Genomic DNA, 20,192 nt, shown 5'->3' on the forward strand with positions numbered 1-20,192 from the left:
AATGTACCAGCGGGTTCTCCATTGCATTGCTTCATCCTGCCCTAATTGTCTTTTAATCATACAATGATACCCAAATGCATCCCACATAGTCTGGGATTCTTTACACTGTTACAAAAGCCACAAACCATTTCTCATTTTCACATATTTCAAGCTACTTTCTGTGTGACTGTGTGAAGCTTCCCTGAACTTGACGAGAGGGGGGAACGTACGGTCACAGTCGAGTCTCTGTCATTAGACAAGGTTGACTAAACCCAAAACATTTTAAAGTGACTAAACACCCCGATCTTTCAGCTGTGGGAGGCAGGGTGAGGGCGTTTGATCAGTGACAGTCTGGAGAAATGAGTCTCACACTGATACACATTAACCATCAGCCAGGTTCTAGCAGATGTCTCTTGAATCCAAAAGGTGAGGAGGAAGAAGAGGTAATGGGGCAAGTTGATTGATAAAGCAAAACGTCATCACGACCTACCTCACACTTTATACTTTTTCACTACTTTGATATTTATAAAGGTTTCGGTGGGTGACATGCAGTCATGAGTAATTTTCTAATTAGACTCCACATCCCGAGCTTGTCAGCTCAAGCAGCCATGTTTAATCAGTCCATGTTCCTCTATTTGAAAGGGGCTACATATGCTATTATATATACACACTCACCCGGTCGACTCGATGAGTGTGAGTTAACCTCCATTAACACTGTTAGCTCTGTCAGCACTGTTGCCATTGTTACTGCTGTTAGCGTCATTAACGCAGCAAGCACTGCTAGCTGCCGCCATTTTAGCTCAGCCACCTCCATGTTTGCCGTGTGCAGGCAATTCAGGTCCGGACTCTAAATCGCATGTAGCCCCTTTTACATAAAACTGTGACATTTAAATGTTTGCATCTAGGAGACAATTTGTGAGGATTCCTGTTATGAAAAGCAACCCATTCTGCATCAGGCTGCCGTCGTCAACAGTTCAATTGGTTAACATGTGAGTTGTAATCTGAGGTGGTTTGTTCCCCTGCGGGCTGTGGTTTCAAGTTGCTTGCGCTTGTGTAAACTGAACAGAAGGTACATTTATAGTAAACTCTAGCCTCTGATGTTACCGCAGATACTCCGGACCATGCGGTAAGTATGAGCGCTGCGCAACACATCACACAGCAGCAACATAGATTTCCCAGCATTATGTGAACCTGAACAGATTCATCTAATGTGCATTACAGGGATATTAAAAGCTTCAAGTAATAAGTGCGCCATGATCTTTTAAATGCACGTGGAGCTAACAAGCCTCTCAGCAGTAATATGCAAATACATTTTCATTAGGGTTGTGTATTGAGTGTTTTTAGATAGCGAGATGGCACAGAAGAACACTATTTTGCAATTTTTTTCCCTGCCCTTTAACACCATCATCATTATGTGGATGAAGGGTGAATGTTGGTGCCTTTCGCCTACATCCTTTACAGCCACCTTATTGATGACCTGAGGGAAATGTGTTGATATCACATTGTAAAGCAAATAACAAGGACTCACAAGATAAATGTGTGTTTTTTAAATATTGCGGTGATGTTGTGCTGTGATCTTGACATAATTCTGAGGTTGAATACAATTACATACAGTGTGAGTAACTCTGGTGACCCATCTGGCCTAAGCTAATGAAGGTTTCATTCACATAAAACACAGAGCAGGGGTGCTGCGAGGTTGACATATGAGAGCAACATTTACATAATTACCTTTCTTTAGTTTTTTTCTTTGCTTTTGTCTTTCCTTCTCTTCCTCTCTCTCGCAGTGCCTGTTCCATGATGTGTTTCTTTGCAGAGCTACAGACAGAAACACCTTTCGTAAACCCTGTTGAATGAAAGGGCACATCCATCCCACTAGTTACCTATCCATCCACCCACACACATGGCCGCTGACTATGGCTGCAGAGCTTCCCAGGTACTAATTATGTGCCACTCTTTAATATGCACTCTAAGGTGGGTAATATGTGTGTGTGTGTGTGTGTGTGTGTGTGTGTGTGGTTGATTAATTTTGAATAATTTATGCAGAGGGATGGGATCAGGAGAAGCAAGTTGTAAACTAACTGTTACACAGCTCATCTTAGCAAACCCTTCGTGTTCCAGAAGAGGGTAAAGAGAAGAATAGTCTATGTCGATGACGTTTCATTTTGTTGATTGCTCCCATGCCGCTGGAAGATCCGCCAGATGTCCCTCATTTTTGGCCAGATGTCCGTCAACTTCCGCTTTCTTTGTGTTGGCGTTCTAAACTGCGGTGGATTTGTGAGGACTCTGGTTAACTGCTCCTCAGATCTCTGCAGGGTAAATCCAGACAGCTAGCTAGACTATCTGTCCAGTCGGAGTTTTCTGTCGCACGACTAAAACAACTTTTGAACGTACACACGTTCCACCAAAACAAGTTCCTTCCCGAGGCTATTTGGCAGCAGCACCATTGCTCCGTCCGCCCAAGACTATTGTGATTGGTTTAAAGAAATGCCAATAAACCAGAGCACGTTTTATTCTCCCATCCCGGAATGCTGTGTGGACTAGCCATACCCTCCTTTGTAGCGCTGTGGAGGAAGGTCTGGCAATGCAAGAATAAGAGAAGAAAAAATTTGTTAATTAAATCAAAAGAGTCAGTCTTTCCTCATATATTACATACTCTTTCCCTCATTCATCAGGCTAATAAAAATTAAATAACGAACAGCGTTCCTCATGTCCCAAACCTCTACCTAGTCTATTTCTTTTGTGTGAGAAGAAGAGAGTGGATGCAGGTAGTTCAGTATGACTTACACAATGTGATCACACACACACACACACTCTAAATTACACACTTTCCACACCTCAGGTAAAGCATACCACAAAGGGGTCTAATGTTATTGTCTTACAGCTTTCTCAACTGCTCGTCTGCAGTGGGGATTTATGAGGTACTTATCCAAACTCAGAGTATCAGTTACAGTAGATGGCCGGTTGGCACGCCTCCATTTTGGAGAAGCAGGTAGGAGTACTGACACGGAATTAATACTGTGGACTGGGGCAGCAGCTAATCATATTTTAGCCACCTAAAAAAAAAACATGTCAGTTTATTTAGAGGTGCCCATTTTTTCATGTGGAGGACCAAAAATAAATTGTGAAATTTGAGTCTGAGTTTCAATGTCATGTGAAATTACATTACATTAAAATGTATTATATTTCATAGAAACATTCTAAATGTAAAATAAAATTTTTAAATAATAACGCGTGACGTAAGATACACAGCACGTTAGGGGGAGCGGGAAAGATAAAGAATACTGCAAATCTTCGTAAATAAAACTCACATACGTAATTTAATCGGGAAAGTTTAACAGCACTGTGCTTTACATTACTGTAAAACTCAGATTAAGTACTTTTTAGTTGCACAAAACGTACGCTTAGTAATCTTTACAGTTAGGATTTTACAGCACGTTCAAAATATGAGGAGAATAAGCATGTCAAATGCCATGGCGGGCCAAAACAAAGGGAGCACGGGCCAAACTTGGCCCAACTTGGCCCGCGGGACCCAAATTGGGCAGGCTTGGTTTAAGTGTACGCAATATTTAGAATATTTTCCACACTTTACTTTGCCTGTCTAACGTTAGGGTGCAGGAACTGAAGCCGGTATCTTTGTTCTCTTCAAAGCCACCATACTTTATTGACAAAAAAACATTCATTTTACCTCACAGAACACAGGAGTTGTTGGTCTACTGCTGCCTCGATTGGTTATTTTGCTTATTAGATTTGTTTGTCACTAACCCATTAAAAGACCAATGTCAAACAATAACACTAACTAACTAACTGAATAAGGCAGCGCTAGACCAGCAACTCCTGTGTTCCCGAGAGGCAAAACGATTGATTTTGTCAGTGGAGTCTGGTGGCTTCAGTTTTAGAACCTGAGCCTTTATCAATAAGGCATAATGCATTATGGAAGGTTTGTCTATACTAAGATGAAGTCATTAAGTCAAATTGAAAACCCATTTCCTCAAATGTTTGACAAGTTCACAATTAAATAAAACATTTTCTTTCCCATTTCCATTTCCCATCTTATTAAAATGTATTGTATAATTTCAGCATCATCTAAAATGAGACTAAATGTGAAAGGACTTAGAATTTTCCAATTTCCAGACAAAGTGTTGCATAACCCAGAAAATCAAAATTCAACTGGGTTCTGCATATTTAATACAGTCCACCCTGGACGTCCACTTTGCCTATGTATGCAAGACTTTGCTATTTCTGAACATAAAGCAGGATCTTTTTCTGTACGCAGTAAAATCCTTCACTTCACTTTAATATACAGTAGAGGAGCATTTTGTCTAAATCTGACATATTTACATAAATGTTCATTAATATGCACTGTCCCTGCCAAATAAAATCAAGATAAAGCTTGTGGAACGATGTGACAGTTATCGAGGCATAGTATCACTTTTTCTTTTAAAGCCAACCCCTTTGCTCCCCCTTGATAACCCTCTTCTGCCGTACAGCCATTACAGATACTGTCAGCGGGGCGGATGGTTAAGCCTGTATTAAAGGAGTTGTTTCAGATACTTCCCTATGGTTTAGATTATTTTTTTAGAGAGACACACACACACACACACACACCCGTGTTAACGGGTCCTCGCTACGGTGGAAACCCGATGACGAGACAAGAGGCTTTTGATTGACAACCTAGATGTCCCCCTAGATGTATGTGAAATACACAGCACACAGGCGATCTTTACAACCAAACAATTACAATTGATTACTCACATTCGGACAGCCACTTCTGCCTTGGTCACAGAAGCTTCCGTTCAGCTGGAGGATCAAAGGCCTGCTTGTCAGATCGGTCCCCGGTGTTGCTGCAAACCACGCGGTTGAAGAGGAGTCCCCACTTCCCCTTTTCAGGGTGTTCCCCGCTCACACGGGTGAAGTGGAGGACAAGGAGGGAAAAAAAGAAGGAAAAAAGTCTTCTAAAAAGGCAAAAAATGACTTACAAGGTTTTTTGGGTCCCCTTGCTCAAGACGAACACAGGTGGTTTTATTTTATTTGAAGCAAAAAGTTAACAAGAAAAAACAAATAAGCATAAAAATGAATAAATGGAAAAATGAACTAAGTTCAATCACTCAAAAATGCTCCAAGACACAGGTCGCCCCTACAGCAAGAGTGAAGGTCGAGGGAGCCAAGAGCCGCACCCTGCTGGCGAAGCACCCATATTTATATACACATTTCATGGGGTTCAACCCCCCATCACAGTGAGGTGTGTTTTACCATCTTATGTTACCTTACATGGCAATACAATCTTAATCTTAATGCAGCTATCAGGCTGGACATACGTAAAAAACATCTCATGTGACGATATTTCCTTTATGCATATGCATTTACCATCTAACATACAATCTAACAGCTCAGTTCATCACTAGGTCAATGCAGCCATCTTTCTCTCTCCTGTGTGCATCTAGGGCCTCACTGGACACGTCCTCTTTCCAGCTGCAGGTTCAAGCAGCCAGTTACACAATACAACTTATCCATCTGAGGCCTCTTGCAAATACTTCCTCTCTACGGCTGAAGCGTCAAACAGGCAGTTACACACAGTAATTCACACTAAGATGTGTCTAACCATGTTTATAATAATATCAGTAACACAACGTTTAGCATGATTATATTTCTAAGCAATCATATAGTTTTAGAAGCGAATCAACACTCACAAACCAAAATCAAAAGCAGTATTACAGTCTCAACTGTTCTTGAGCTAATACATTTATTATACAAGTATAGTTTTAGCTGTTTTTTGGATTAATACAAATACATTTCAAAAAGCAGGAGTATGATTTTAGCTGTTTTTGGATTTTCAAATACCCTCGTTCAACAATCCATAGCGCTTTTCTACTCTTAATGACCACTCAAAGCGCTTTAAAAACAACGGGCACCATACACACACACCTACTCATCAGATAAACATTTACACACACAATTTGGGGTTCAGTATCTTGCCCCAGGACACTTCGACATTTAGACTGCAGGGGCCAGGGATCGAACCGCCAACCCTCCGATTGCTGGAGGACCGCTTATGGTTATCATAAAGTGTTGATGGCTTAAATAATATCCCAAATAGCATTGATACAGTCTGAATAAATAGAAGTAATATATCTTTTATAAAAAAATAATACAACATTGATTGTAATATTAATTTATGTTTTGTCCTGCTGCTGCTACAATATATTAAAGCATATATAGTAGGGCCCTGAAGAAGAATCTTCTTCCGAATAATAGTGGCTCATTATATTCAGGACAGGAACATTATGGCATATGACTCACCCTGCTGAGTATGCAGACTGTGACATTGAGCCTGGAGCAGTAATAACCCAATCCTTTACTTATACGTGCAGACCATCTCTGACAATTAGATCCTCTGAGGGAAGGGCTGTATCTTGAAATGGATGGAAGGCACATACATTAGGATGGATCGAGATATTAAGGATGAGACGCCACCAGAGAGAGAGAGATGTGACTTCATCATAAGGCCAAAAGTAAAAGAAATGGGGTCCAGACCAGACTGAAACCAAAATGAACCATGTGAATTTAATTAACTAAAACAAATGATCCCCAACCACTGTGTTTTGGAAGAAAAGGCTGCTACGGTGACCAAACACAAGCTTGCGTGACTTGGACAACACAGATCAATATCGCTGGCAAACACTGGGACACCAAGAAGCACAGTTACAAACAGTACATATGAATCAATTCCTTTTCTGAACGAGAAAGAGCGGCAGAGGTAAGCTGCTAAATCCTCTGTGCCCATGAAAGTCCACAGAGCAAGACAGGTAATGTGATTTCCTGCTGCTGCAAAGCACTGTGGTACCAGTGACTTTAAGCTTTGACATAAACCTACTGAAGAAGTTTAAACCTAAAGCACGCCTGGCATCATTACAGACAGGGTACAATGCGCTCGGGACAGTTTACTGATTGAAGGAATCATTTGGCATTTGGGAATTACACTTTCATTATCTTACAGAGAGATCAACGACGATCAATGAAGTCAGATCAAAATTATCCTCTGGGGAACACAAACTAACTACCAAATGTTATTGTTGGAGCCAATTAAGATTTGTGCTGCATATAGGTATTGTGTGTGTGTGTGTGTGTGTGGGGGTGCGTGTGTGTGTTTTTTTAAACTTTTTGTAGGTGTTTTATATTCAGACGTCATGGCGGACCTCATCATTTGCACCAGCACAGTTGGAAATGTCTTGAAATTCCCTCCAGTGGCAATTTGTTGCTAGACAGTTATGGTTTAATGCTTCTCAGATTTTGAGGTACATTCTTCTCATTTAACATGGTAATACTCAAGATTAGAGAAGAGCAAGTCATCTTTAAACTTTAAGAAATATCTCTGTTCTGTCAGATTTAGTATGTTCCCTGTACCTCCAGCCCTGCTTGCTCTATAAATTCACTGTGTGAACCTACATCCATCCCTTTCACCTGTACTTATGACCAGTGTGGAGATGATTTATGGGTTTTGTGGTTCACAGTTCAAAAAGATGATCCATGCCATTTAGGGCTGCCAACATACGCAGTTGACAGCCACTGTAGTTGGTCACTTTTCCCTATTGTTAGTCGTCTCAGGTCTCACAGTAAGTCTACCGACCCCTGGTGATACTTGGAGCAAAGTTTCATGTTGTGTCGAGCCTTCTTAGTGTTTTAAAAATAGTGATTTTGATGCGATCATAGTAGTGCCCCTAGCTCTCCCATTGAAAAGGCCATTTGACCCATTAACGAGAATACGGTCAATCTTAAAAGTGGCATTTCCGTCCTAATTATGCTTTTAAACTAAAGTTTGACTCGGGTACATTCACAAAAATACCCTAGTTTGCATTTTGGCGAGAGTTACGCTTTAAGTTCCTTGTGTTTTTCCAGTGGTTATTAGACCATTCTTTTGTATCTTTAGATTGCACTTGGAAAAAAGATTTTGGACTTCTTACCCTTGTATAGAACCCCGCCTTCAAGTCAAGACTTTAATTTCAAACTACTGTGTGTTCCAGTCTTGAAAGTCCTACTTTGTCTGTTGGTACCAGTCTGTCCCTGATAATTATGTCTCACAAAGGAACTCTATCTTTAAAAACAATTCATTTAAAAAATTGCCAGGGAAATGTCACATCCAATGTGATAATAGTAGCTCTTTTCATTTTATATTTTATACGATTTATACTTGTAGGGCTTAATTTAAAAATCTGCAAGATCTAGCCTAATACAAAGTACTGTACTTAAAGATGCAGTAGGTAAGTCTTATAAAACTAACTTTCTGTCATATTTGCTGAAACTGACCCTATGTTCCAGTAGAACTACATGAATTATGTAAATAAAATTTAAAAAAAGACAGCTCCTCTGGCAAAATTCCACCGCTCCCGGTCGATTTTCTCCAATCAGGGCCACAGGGGTGGTCTATCTGCCTGTCAATCACTGCTCAGGCACACACATATATAGCGTTCTCCCCTCCCCACGCACGAGCTACAGAAAAGTTTTCCAAAACTCCGTGAATAATGGCGTGGCTTTTCAGAGGTGGCGTGGCTGCAGGATTTTAAAGATCTGAAGAATGATGCAGATGTAGCCACATTTCCTCTCAACAGGTAACATAATTACCATGAATAAATTATCTTTCACTTGGTTATTAGTAGTCAAAAGTCCACAAAGCTACGTTGGTGAGGATGATAGTAACGTTAGCACAGTGGTCGGTCTGATATGATGCTGAAATGGCTAACGGTAGCCTGCTAGTTAGCATCGTTTTACTGTTGGTGAGTAAAGTTAACGTTGTGTTGGTGTTTAGTTTACGGTGACCATATTTTGATTCCAAAAAAAGAGGACACTCGCCCGACCTCGAGACACAAATTCAGACAGGCTTAATTAACGGTTTATGAACATGCCTCAATGGTGCAAAAATAACTTCTGTAATAAAATAAAATCTGTAACAACCTGTAACAAAATAATATCTCTTTTAAAATAAATAAATAATATGAAATAATGTTGTAAATATGACCTATTCTGTGTTAGAAAATCCAGCTTCAACAAAACTGTCTGCTCTGGTCCCTGGGTATGTGCGCGTCGGCCACAAAGCAGCCTCTCAGGAATTATGTCACAAAACAAAGTACCGTAGCATTGTGTGCAAAGCGCCAGTCAATTTAAGTACACGCTTAATGGTCCCATGAAAAACAGTGAAAACCGGACATTTTCATGAATTTATAAACCCCCGGACGCCCTGGACAGTACGTAAAAAGTGGACATGTCCGGGCAAAAGAGGACGTTTGGTCACCCTAGTTTAGTTATTGAACATGTTGTCTGACATGCCGGCCTTAGGGGCTTAGGAGACGGTTTGGGCTGCAGCAGAAAGGGAGGAGGGACTGAGAAGTTGTCGATGTTCAAATTTGTTGGCAAAGTCCTGGCTCTTCACAATCTTACCTACTGCAGCTTTAACAGAAGGATAACGTTTCTTTATATTCCACATATAAAAAAATATGACTTATTCTCTACAGGTAAATAAAATACTACAGTTTGTGAAATTGCATTTCAGTGATATCGTTTTAGTATAAATTGCATACCAGCTCAGTTTTTCTCATTTTACATCATGTTCATTACCTCAAAACTGGGACTTCAGATCACTTTATTGAACTTCTTAAGTGTTGCGACAGCATAATGGGTTGATTTCTTTTCCCTTAATGAATAATGACTGTAGTGTAGTGGTACCTAGAGTCTCTAAAAGTAGAATGGGAGCTAGAGCCTTCAGTTATCAGGCTCCTCTCCTATGGAACCAGCTCCCGATCTGGGTTCGGGGGGCAGAAACTGTCACCTCATTCAAGAATGAACTTAAAACTCTCCTATTTGATAAAGCTTATAGTTAGGGAGTGAGGAGTTGCAGTGTTCACCTAACTGGCCCAACTGCTTCTCTTCATAATTGTTAGATTAATAATACATAACAAAGTAGAGGGAGGCAGGCCAGCCAAGCCAGATCCGGCAGGGGGAGAGTTCTAAGCCCGAAAAAGCTACCTCTCCTTATGACCTGTCTCTCTTAGTTACCTGTTATAGTTACGCTGTTATAGTCCTAGACTGCCGGGGGACTTCCTTCCTTTGACACACTGAGCTGCTCTCTCCTCTCCCTTTCTATTACTGTTTCTATTACTGTTACTATTACTATTACTATTTGTGTGCAGCCCGTCCCAGAAATGCTTGTTACTAATCCTAGCTTCTGGGGAGTTTACCTCCGAGTCCTTATGTTTTTTCCCCCAGCGTATTTCCTTGGAGAACGTTTGCACAAAGAACCTGGTTGCAGCTGTGCCGCGCGTGGTCCTGCTGCACTCCCTGCTGAGCTCAGCGATGCCCTGCAATTTCATGCTGCGTCCTGCTGAACCCTGCAGCTTCCCGCTACATCCAGTCACTGTTCCATTATTAATGTGACTACTATCGCCACTGTTCATCACACCCCCAACCGGCTCGTCAGACACCGCCTACCAAGAGCCTGGGTCTGTCCGAGGTTTCTTCCCAAGAGGGAGTTTTTCCTCGCCACTGTCGCACTGCTTGCTCTTGAGGGAATTACTGGAATTGTTGGAATTGTTGGGGCTTTGTAAATTATAGAGTGTGGTCTAGACCTACTCTATCTGTAAAGTGTCTCGAGATAACTTATGTTATGATTTGATACTATAAATAAAATTGAATTGAATTGAATTGAATAGTGACATCACATGTCCAGCAGCCAGTAGGACGTCAGGTGCTGCCAGAGAGCTGCCAGTCTGTCTGCAGTAATGAGACTGCTAAGTTGTCAAGCACTCCGGCAGAAAAACTACTGGAGAACAATTGTGACGAGACATTTAAAACCATTTTAGGAATATATAGGCATTATATTCTGTTCAACTGCGGCGGCAAGACAATGATAGTAACCAACCCCGCAGAAAAGAGAAGTCAATACACAACTGCAGCGTCTGTGGTTTGTGTCTCGGTTGAAATATTTCAATTAGTGGAGTGAAAAGGCACTTTCATGGCCAAGATAATGAATGCAGAAAAGCAACTCATTAATTGGTTTGCCTGTAGCACCATCTCTCTATCTCTCTGCCGCTACGCTCTCTGTTTAATAGATGTCTCAAACTGCTTTTAATTGCAGCTCACATCTCTTCCTTGCAATTAGGGAGTCCGTTAAATACCTTCAAGACATAATGTATATCTACTGAATAGTATAGCCCCCCTGGAGCCTGTCTGTGATCTAGTCTGTGAAGGCATTGATAATGAAGTTTGGCCAAATCCTTCTCACTCTAACAAACTACCTATGCTGCAGCCAGACCATCCTGAGTTTTACGGACATTAGTCTGTGACGCAATGACGTTCGTGATGCCAGGTTTGCATCATTTTAGTAGTTTTTACGTGACTCATTTTAAGTCAAAGACTTTTGTTGCCTAAACTTAACTACAACGTTAACTACATGTTTGACACGGCACTCGTTACGTAAAATAGAATAGTCACATGATTAAAATGCCCACTCCGGTCACGTGTTACGGTCACATGTTTAAAAATCCAGAGGGGCCTCGTTTGCTCTCACAATACGAGAGCTCGCCGCCTAACAAGAAAGGCAAATGTGGGTCGTTATGAGCTGCTAACAGTCATATATGTCGTTTTGGGGAGTCTTGACAATTGACCTATTCGGGCGTTTAGGTATGACGTGATGGTTGCTGCTTTGTCAGGGATTTGTTGCCCAGAGTTAGAAAATTGAAACCACTGGCATGTCTGTATGTTACAAATGTAGCTGGAGCCAGCAGCCTGATTTTGATTTGATTTATTAGACAGTAACAGAAATAAATGCATAACAAGATGCCATCGCAGTGACATCGTACATTTATTAGAACTGTCGAGGATAACACAAGAAAGTTACAAACTTATTTCCATTGTGGTCCTCGTTGTAGTCTGATAAAGATGTCCAGGCAAGCTATAGCTGACTAAAAGGTACCTTGTGTACACTCAACCACATCCAAATACAAAATAAATACAAATATATACACTGTAATAATAAATATTCATTTAAGACTACATAAAAGATTGAATCTAATTTGCATTTAACAACCATTCACCACATGCTCAATTAAAACAACGATCTGACTGGTTTAACTTAATCTCAACTGGGAGTTTGTTCCATTCCATTGCCGCCATGTTCAAAAAAGTATTTTGCCCAGAACAGGTCTTAAATCTACACGGAACTATGTCTGTGGTACTACCTCTAGTTGAGTAGCTATGAGAGTTTCTAATAAGCTTAAATAATCTTTAAAATACCTTGGCTCATTCTTATACACAATCTTTCTTGTTAATCTTAGTTTCAACTGTTTCACCCTATTTTCAACTGCCTGTTACCGTAGCTTAGTATAAAGAATGGAAACTGGGTGAAACAGCTAGAAGAAGAATAGTGGCTCATTATTTTAGAACAAGAACAATTTGGCTAATGACTCACCCTTTTATATCTGAGCAAATGCAGACTGTGACATTTTAGTAATAACCCAATCCTTTACATCTCAGACCATCTCTGGCAATTAGATCCTCTGAGGGAAAGGTGAAAGGGATGACAGGTGCTTAATTAGGATGGATAGAGAGAGGGTGAGAGGCCACCACAGAGAGAGATGTGACTAACGTACAAAAAAAGACTACTGTACAAGCAGGCCAGCACTGAGAGGCTCAGGAGGAGCTTCTACCCTCAGGCTACTAGGATTCTGAATGAGGACACTGCCTAAGGCCATGTTCACACTTGGCGTCTTTTTTGAAGCTGCCAGATTCTGTTTTACATTGTAATCCTATAGAGTAAACCGGTTAAAAAAAAGAAGAAGTCCTAAGCGTTTTTTTAAACGCCACCGCGAAGGGAGCTTCAAGATATAAGAGCTGACCAATGACAAGTGGAGCAGCGAGACCTGTCGTTTCCATAACAACAAGAAAAAAATAGAAGAAGGTGTCGATGAAAGAGTTATATGATATGAGTGCAAAGCTGTACCATAATGTATATACACCATAAAGAAACTATGTGGGCACAGATTGGACAGATTTGATTGATTGAATGATGGATTGATTGATTGATTGATTAACTGATTGATTGTATAAGAATTAACTTAAGAATGGAGCAGTGACTATGTAACAGTAACTCAAAAGAAATATTTGTTGTGGGTGTGCATGTTAAAATGTAGCCTACCTCTACAATGTATCTTCTGCAGATACTTTGTGGGAGGAGGACTTATTATTTAAAACATTTAACACAGTCTGTCATAAGAAGTTGAGTGTCAAACTCACAAACACACACACGCCTTCACAAATCTTTTGTTCAAAAGTTCAACTCTTGCAACTCTGTTGTTCTTTGAATGTTGGACCTATCAATGCAGACATCCCACACACTTCCAGTGTATGTAACTTAATTTTTTTACAGTAAACTGTGAGGATGGTGTAACAGGTGTGAATTATTTACTGGTCTCACGATTTGATCTAATGAGAGATCGGGGATGACACGCAGCAAAGGACCACAGGTCAGATTCAAACCCGGGCCGCTGCAAAGGACTCAGCCAACGTGGGGCAAATGCTCTTACTGGGTGAGCTAGAGGCCACCCCCCACAGAGCATGGTTTTCATCAACAAATTCAAGCAGTCTCTGCTGCTCTTACATTTAAAAAAAAGCCACTTCCTGAATGAAGAGGAGTCTGAACACAGCAGACAACAGACAAAAGGCAAAAACAAAAAAATGCAGCGAGCGGAAAATCAACCAGCAACACCTGTAGGCAATAATCGATTATGGTCTGTCACTGCATTGATGCAGAATCGCCCGCGTCCGCATTGCGATGCATCGATGCAATGATTAATTTCAACACCCCTAGTGTGTGTGTGTGTGTGTGTGTGTGTGTGTTTTGTCTTTGGTCTGTACAGATATTTTATTACCTCCATAGTGTCGATATGCCCTTACAAATATCAAATATCATCATTTCATTACACACCGTGAAAGATGATGTGACTGTTTTCCACTTGCCATATTACAGAGATATGAAATCTAACACTCACTACTCGTGTGGCAGGTTTTAGTGTTATTAAACCTTCTAGTTTCATCGAACTTGTCACAATTCTGTGGATAATGTGATTTCTTCCTCTCACTGGCTCACTAGTGTGAAACAGATCCTTTACGACGCCGCACGGGATTAACATTAAATGCTTGCGAATTGCAGACTAGACTGTGGAGGTAGTAGTTAATGTTGTTTGGGGATTCCACCGAAGGAAAGACGATGGGATGACTGCTAATGATACCAATGATTGTCACTTTGATAATAACCGAGTGAGCAGTGGGCGGTCCTCTCTGTGTGTATGAAGAGGAAAAGCTGCAGTCAACTAACTTAAGTTTCCAAGAACAACTCCTTATCATACCCAAGACACAGTCACATATTTCAGACTTTTGTATTGTGCATTTATGAAGGCTATTGTAGGTTTCAGACAGTCTCATTGTCTGAGACTATCAAGGTAAAAAGAAAACTGTGTTGTTGCCTGACTATTGTTCACGTCATTACCTGCTTTGAACTTTTCAATATGTGGATCAGAACACTTGCTAATGAACTAATTTTCTCCTTTCTTCAGTGATTTTCTTTTGAGACTAGCCTACTTCATATTTGAGTCTTTGCACTGAAATGTTTTTTGTGTGAAAATCAGCCCAGAGTTCATCAGTTGTGGAGCAGTGTTGGGTTGTAACTTGAAAAAAAATCTAATCAACTACTCATATATTGCTGGAAAAACATCCCTCAACTGCAAAAGTAATTAGTTATTTATTTTATTTTATTTACCAGGGACAGTGCACATTCATAAGTGTTGCTTTAAAAGCACCAGAGTATTTTCTGTTAATTATCTGTGGTAGCATACCTTACAAAGTCATCAACAATGAATGTAAGATTTAAATAGACAGAAGTTATTGAAATAATTCCTAAGCATGCAGTGCATTAATAAAAAGAGAAGAGAATACTAATGTTAAAAAAACAAACATAATAACGGACATTATTATAGGCTACTACATTGCTTTCATTAAAGAAGATGCCTTTAAATAGCTCCCACAGCCACACATCACACCTTCTGTATTTAACATTTGTAGGAATGGAAACCGAGATGTTGCGCTTCAACAAAGAAGAACATCTAGCTTAGGTCAATGTTAGCGCTAGTGGCTGCACGCACACAAAGAAGCCGCAGTGTTCACAAACCCTCCACCTTGGAACAAAATCAGGTGTGGGATGAATCTTGGTTGACAAGTGGCTAACCCCAGCAGACACACAATGTCTGGTTTTTACATAGACGTGCGGTGACCATCTACCTGCCTCGCAGCGTTTGCCGCCAGAAGTTCAGCACTATGAACTCTGGGTGGCAGAGCAGAATTTGTGCACGTTTACGGGAGTCTCGCATTGCCAGACCTTCCTCCACGGCGCTGCGGAGGAGGGTCTGGCTATAGTCCACACAGTTGTTTTAGTCGTGCGACAGAAAACTCAGATTGGACAGCTAGCTGTCTGGATTTACCCTGCCACAGTCCTCAGAAATCCACCAGAGTTTAAAATTCCAACACAAAGAAACAGGAAGGAAACGGACATCCAGCCGAATTGAGGGACATCCGGCGGAATTTCTGGCGGCACCGGAGCCATCCCGGAAGTGGAACGTCGTCGATATAGACTAGTCAAGAGTCAAGAGAAGACGCAGCAGCTGATTTTACTCTTTTACTCTATTTCTCCTCTGTGTTTCAGGGTGTAAAACTAATCACACACCCAGACCCAGAGAAGAGAAGACACTAATTAGACTTGCATCGGCATGACATACAGTCATAAACATCTGTTATTCAAAAACACAGACATGTCAACAGCGAACGTGTGTGCAGTTTTATGTTGTAGTTGTGTGATTGTAATAGTAGTGGCTCACATGATGAAAGTGTTTAATATCCTGCAGCCACCTGATACATGATGTGATAATACAGTATGGAGGACCATTAGCGCCGATGGCTGCACTGTGTCTGAGCATGCCGAGACAGTTATGGTCTCCACTGAGTGGGAGAAAGAGAGGGATTGGGGGGGTGAGGGGGGGGGGGGGTCTCCTCGAAATGAGGAAGATAATGATGATATTTCTCTTGTCACAAATAGAATTAGCACTCAGTCACAAAAAAATAAATAATTTGAATTCTTATGGAAGTGGATTATATATTTAAATCTTACTTTTATGTTAATTTCTCTGAAAAATCCTACTAAACTGCCAGTCCGCCTCCGCACACAGCTTTTGGGTTTAGCTTTGATGTGTTTTTGTCACTCCATGTAAAGCACAAGGCCAGAATAAGCTATCAGCAACATCAAATCACATTCATACAGTTTGACACAACTCAAACAGCGAAGAGGCGGCCAATGAGCTCATCACTCACACTCTACTGTGAGCTCCAGGCTCCCTAACTCGAGGCAAGCTGAAAGATGTGTGATGGAGATGTGTGGGACGCACATATCTACATACAGTGGACCTACACTCTTAGTATTCAAACTACATGACAAAACAACTGTGTTTCGGTGCACATGTGGGAGGAACAGATGTATGTCGCCCCTGGGGTTAATCACAGCATTCTAAGTACAATAGATCACATTTAAGGCTTACATACTGTACCATTCCATAACGTACTGCAGGAAAAAATAATCAACTATAAACAGGCTGATAACACAATAAAAAATTAAAAATAGATGTTTACCTCACTACAGATGTGGAGGCATTAACAGAAAAGCAAAAAGAAAGTAAAAAGGGATGTTCAAAGACAGAGATCCAGAGAGCAGAAGAAGAAATAAGATTAGTAGAGTAGAGAGAGAGTAAATGAGCCTTAGCTCCCCAGAGTAAGGAGCTTGGCGGGCTGCAGCAGAAGCAACAGTGTGATTGGACCGCTGCGTGGACAGGCAGCCGTGTTGGAAGAAGAAATATCAGATAAAGCTGGATGATCACATCACAGCTGTGCGATGCAACCGCCAGCGCTGAGCAGTGTGATGGCATAAAGACAGCAAAGCATCACCATTAAATTACATCAGCGGCGCAGACGTCACCAACACGGGAGCCATCCACGCATCTCACTCTTTCCTTTTGCCCAGAAAGGAAACTTGTCGTCACTATATCCAGGCATGTGTGAAGCCCTGGGGAGCAGGAGTGTGGGGTTGATGACTAAATGATAAAAAAAAAACGCTGTATCTGATTTAATCCGATTTTTTATTTGTATCTGGAGGCAAATGACAGAAATACATTGGCTTCCTTATGAACCATCAATCCTCCGAGGGCTCTCACATGTCAGAGGAAAAACCACACATTTTTGCAAAGTCGCCCCTAGACTTATTCAAGCAATTTTTTTTTAAAGTGAACACTGAAATCATGACTTTCAACAGGTAATTTTCAACTGCAGGTCTGTCTTGCAAAACAAGTGTGGGCATATACTGAGTGGGTTTGTCTGATTCTGTTTGGAAAAAGGGACAAAAAAGAAGAGAGTGATTAGAATATTCTTTTAGCACCTGTGCGATTTGTCTTCTAATGAATGGTGACACGTTTTTTTGAAATATAAATAGCTTCAGATTTCAACATCTGTGACCATATGGTCACACATTGTCTTCTCACCTGTACAGGCTGTGAGGATGACTGGCATTGAGCCAAAAGGCCTTGGCATAAAACTGATGGGACTGCAACACAGCAGTTGATTTGTTATATTAGTAATGAATGTGAGAAAAATCCCAAATGGGACTTAATTGAATTAATGGAATGGTTTGATATTTTGAAAAATTCTTGCCGAGCGTTAGATGAGAAGAATGATACTGCTCTCGTGTCTGTACGGTAAATTTGAACCTACAGCCAGGAGACGGTTAGCTTAGCTTAGCATAAAGACTGGAAACAGGGGGATACAGCTAGCCTGGCTCAGGTCCAACAAAATCGCCGACTCACATGAGCAAGATATAACGTGTAGAGGCTTTGAGCCCCTGAGGTGACGAACCACGGGTTGAATAGTTGACACACTTTTTACCTTGTTTGATCAATTATAAAATCCAAGTCGTATTTGCTGTTAAAACCAGTAGATTATTTCCATTACACTTTCACTGTTTCTCCATACAAAGGGTGACTGTAAATTGTCTGTAGTGGTGTGGTGTTGTGATGTGATTAAAAACTGTCTGTGCTTCCGGGTAGAACACCTGACTAACCAAAGATCGGTTCTTATTTATGCCCTGAGCGCTAGTTGGCTCTTACATAATGTGTTAGGTAATGAGCTCTAGTGCCATCCTGTCATTTTTCACTTTGGTTTTTGGAGGGATTGAACAAATGAAATATGAGGTGGATTTTGTTAACTTTTAGACAGAGCCAGGCTAGCTGTTTCGCCCCGTTTCCAGTCTTTACGGCAAGCTAAGCTAACCGTCTTCTGGATATGAGAGTGGTGTCGATCTCATCATCCGACTCTCAGTAAGCAAATAAGCGTATTTCCCAAAATGTCAAACTATTCCTTTAAACCAGCCTTAAAAAGGGTTAAACTAAAAGAAGAAGGTAACGGTGTGTGGAAGGCCACACAGACACAGCACCTGTTAATTTGTTCTTTTCCATTTTATCCGAAAAGGTCAAGGTCTGTGACATTTTCACTGCAAACGTGTCACATCATGATCAATACCTAACATCCAAATAGATTCCACTCTAGACCCAAGATCCATTATAGTGTTTTGTACGTAATAAGCATGATGAACATCTTCCAAGAGTGTTATTGCTCAGTGAGAACCGAGATGCCCACTCAAACCAATAACACCATTAAACCAGCCTAGGTGGTTTCCACATATATCAGCCTGCTCTCTTTACAGCCAGACGTGTGTGCATGAATGTGTGCGTAGCAACGTCTCAACATCCTCCCAGACTGCACAAAGCCTCCAAAGACACTTGATTAAGGGCTCTGAAAAGAGATTAAAGTTCTGTTATTTGAATGGGGAATCATATACAGGATCACATGTACATGCACGCATGCACGCACGCACACACACACACACACACACACACACACACACACACACACACACGCGTGCACACACACACACACACACACACTAAAGAAAACCCTATAACCACTCCATGTTTGCTCAGTGTGGGCGGCCATGAGTACCTCAGGTTGCATATGAGAGCCAAGGTTTGTATTTTTATGTGTGGGCGTCTGAAAGCTTTGGGTTATTACAGCAAACACACACATACACACCCAGGAGGCATCAGTACATGAGAGGAGGAGAAGAATCCACTTAAACAGACACAGACAGAGAGCCACAACATCCACAACCGTTGACCATCAGATAGACCTTTTTCTCATTGGATATGATGAATTCTTTCATTTCCAAAGATAAGATTATCCGCTGCTGCTGCTGCTGCTGCTGCTAGTCCTGTGTGTGTGTGTGTGTGTGTGTGTGTGTGTGTGTGTGCGTGCGTGCATGCATGCGTGCGTGCGTGCGTGTGTGCGTGTGTGATCCCCATGTGGCTGCTCACATCCGATGCCAATAAATAAAATAGAAATAAAATAATAAATAAAATATAGAAATAGAAAAGTTTGCCTGTAGGCATGAAGACACTATACCACTATTATAGTACCGATTATAGAAGACTTATTAAATGGTTTACACTGTATCATATTATTTAAAGCTTTAGTGCGTAGTTTCTGTCGCCTCCATGAGGAATAAGTCTAATGACAACAACACTGTCGGCGCGTCCACATGATACAAGCCTTCTGTGATCGTGCACCGCCCCCATCCCTCCTCCACGCAGTTGCTAGTAGCCAAGGAGGACACGGAGGATTATAAAAAACATGAAGGACTCTTCAGAAGAGGTCATTATCATCACTCGAGTTTCTGCACGGGAAAGAAACCGGAAGACACAATCTCCTGAACACAGCCATACTGAGAAATACAGACGGAGTTGTGTGGAGCTGATAGTCTTAATTACTCAAATAACTTAAATAACTCTTTGGCAATGGCTTGAATGTAACGGACATTTATTAATATCAAAAAGTTACCCACTAAAGCTTTAATACCAATAATGTTTTAGGGCCTTTAAGTGAGCTTGTGACCGAGAGGTTGTCAGTTCAATCCCCAGACAGGATAAAATCTGGGTGGGGAAAGTGAAAAGAGCAGTGCTTGTCCCTCCCTCATTACCACCACTGAGGTGCCCTTGAGCAAGGCCCTAAACCTAAACCACTCCACT

Source organism: Perca fluviatilis, chromosome 11, assembly GCF_010015445.1.
Source record: "Perca fluviatilis chromosome 11, GENO_Pfluv_1.0, whole genome shotgun sequence".
NCBI classification, from domain to species: Eukaryota; Metazoa; Chordata; class Actinopteri; order Perciformes; family Percidae; genus Perca; species Perca fluviatilis.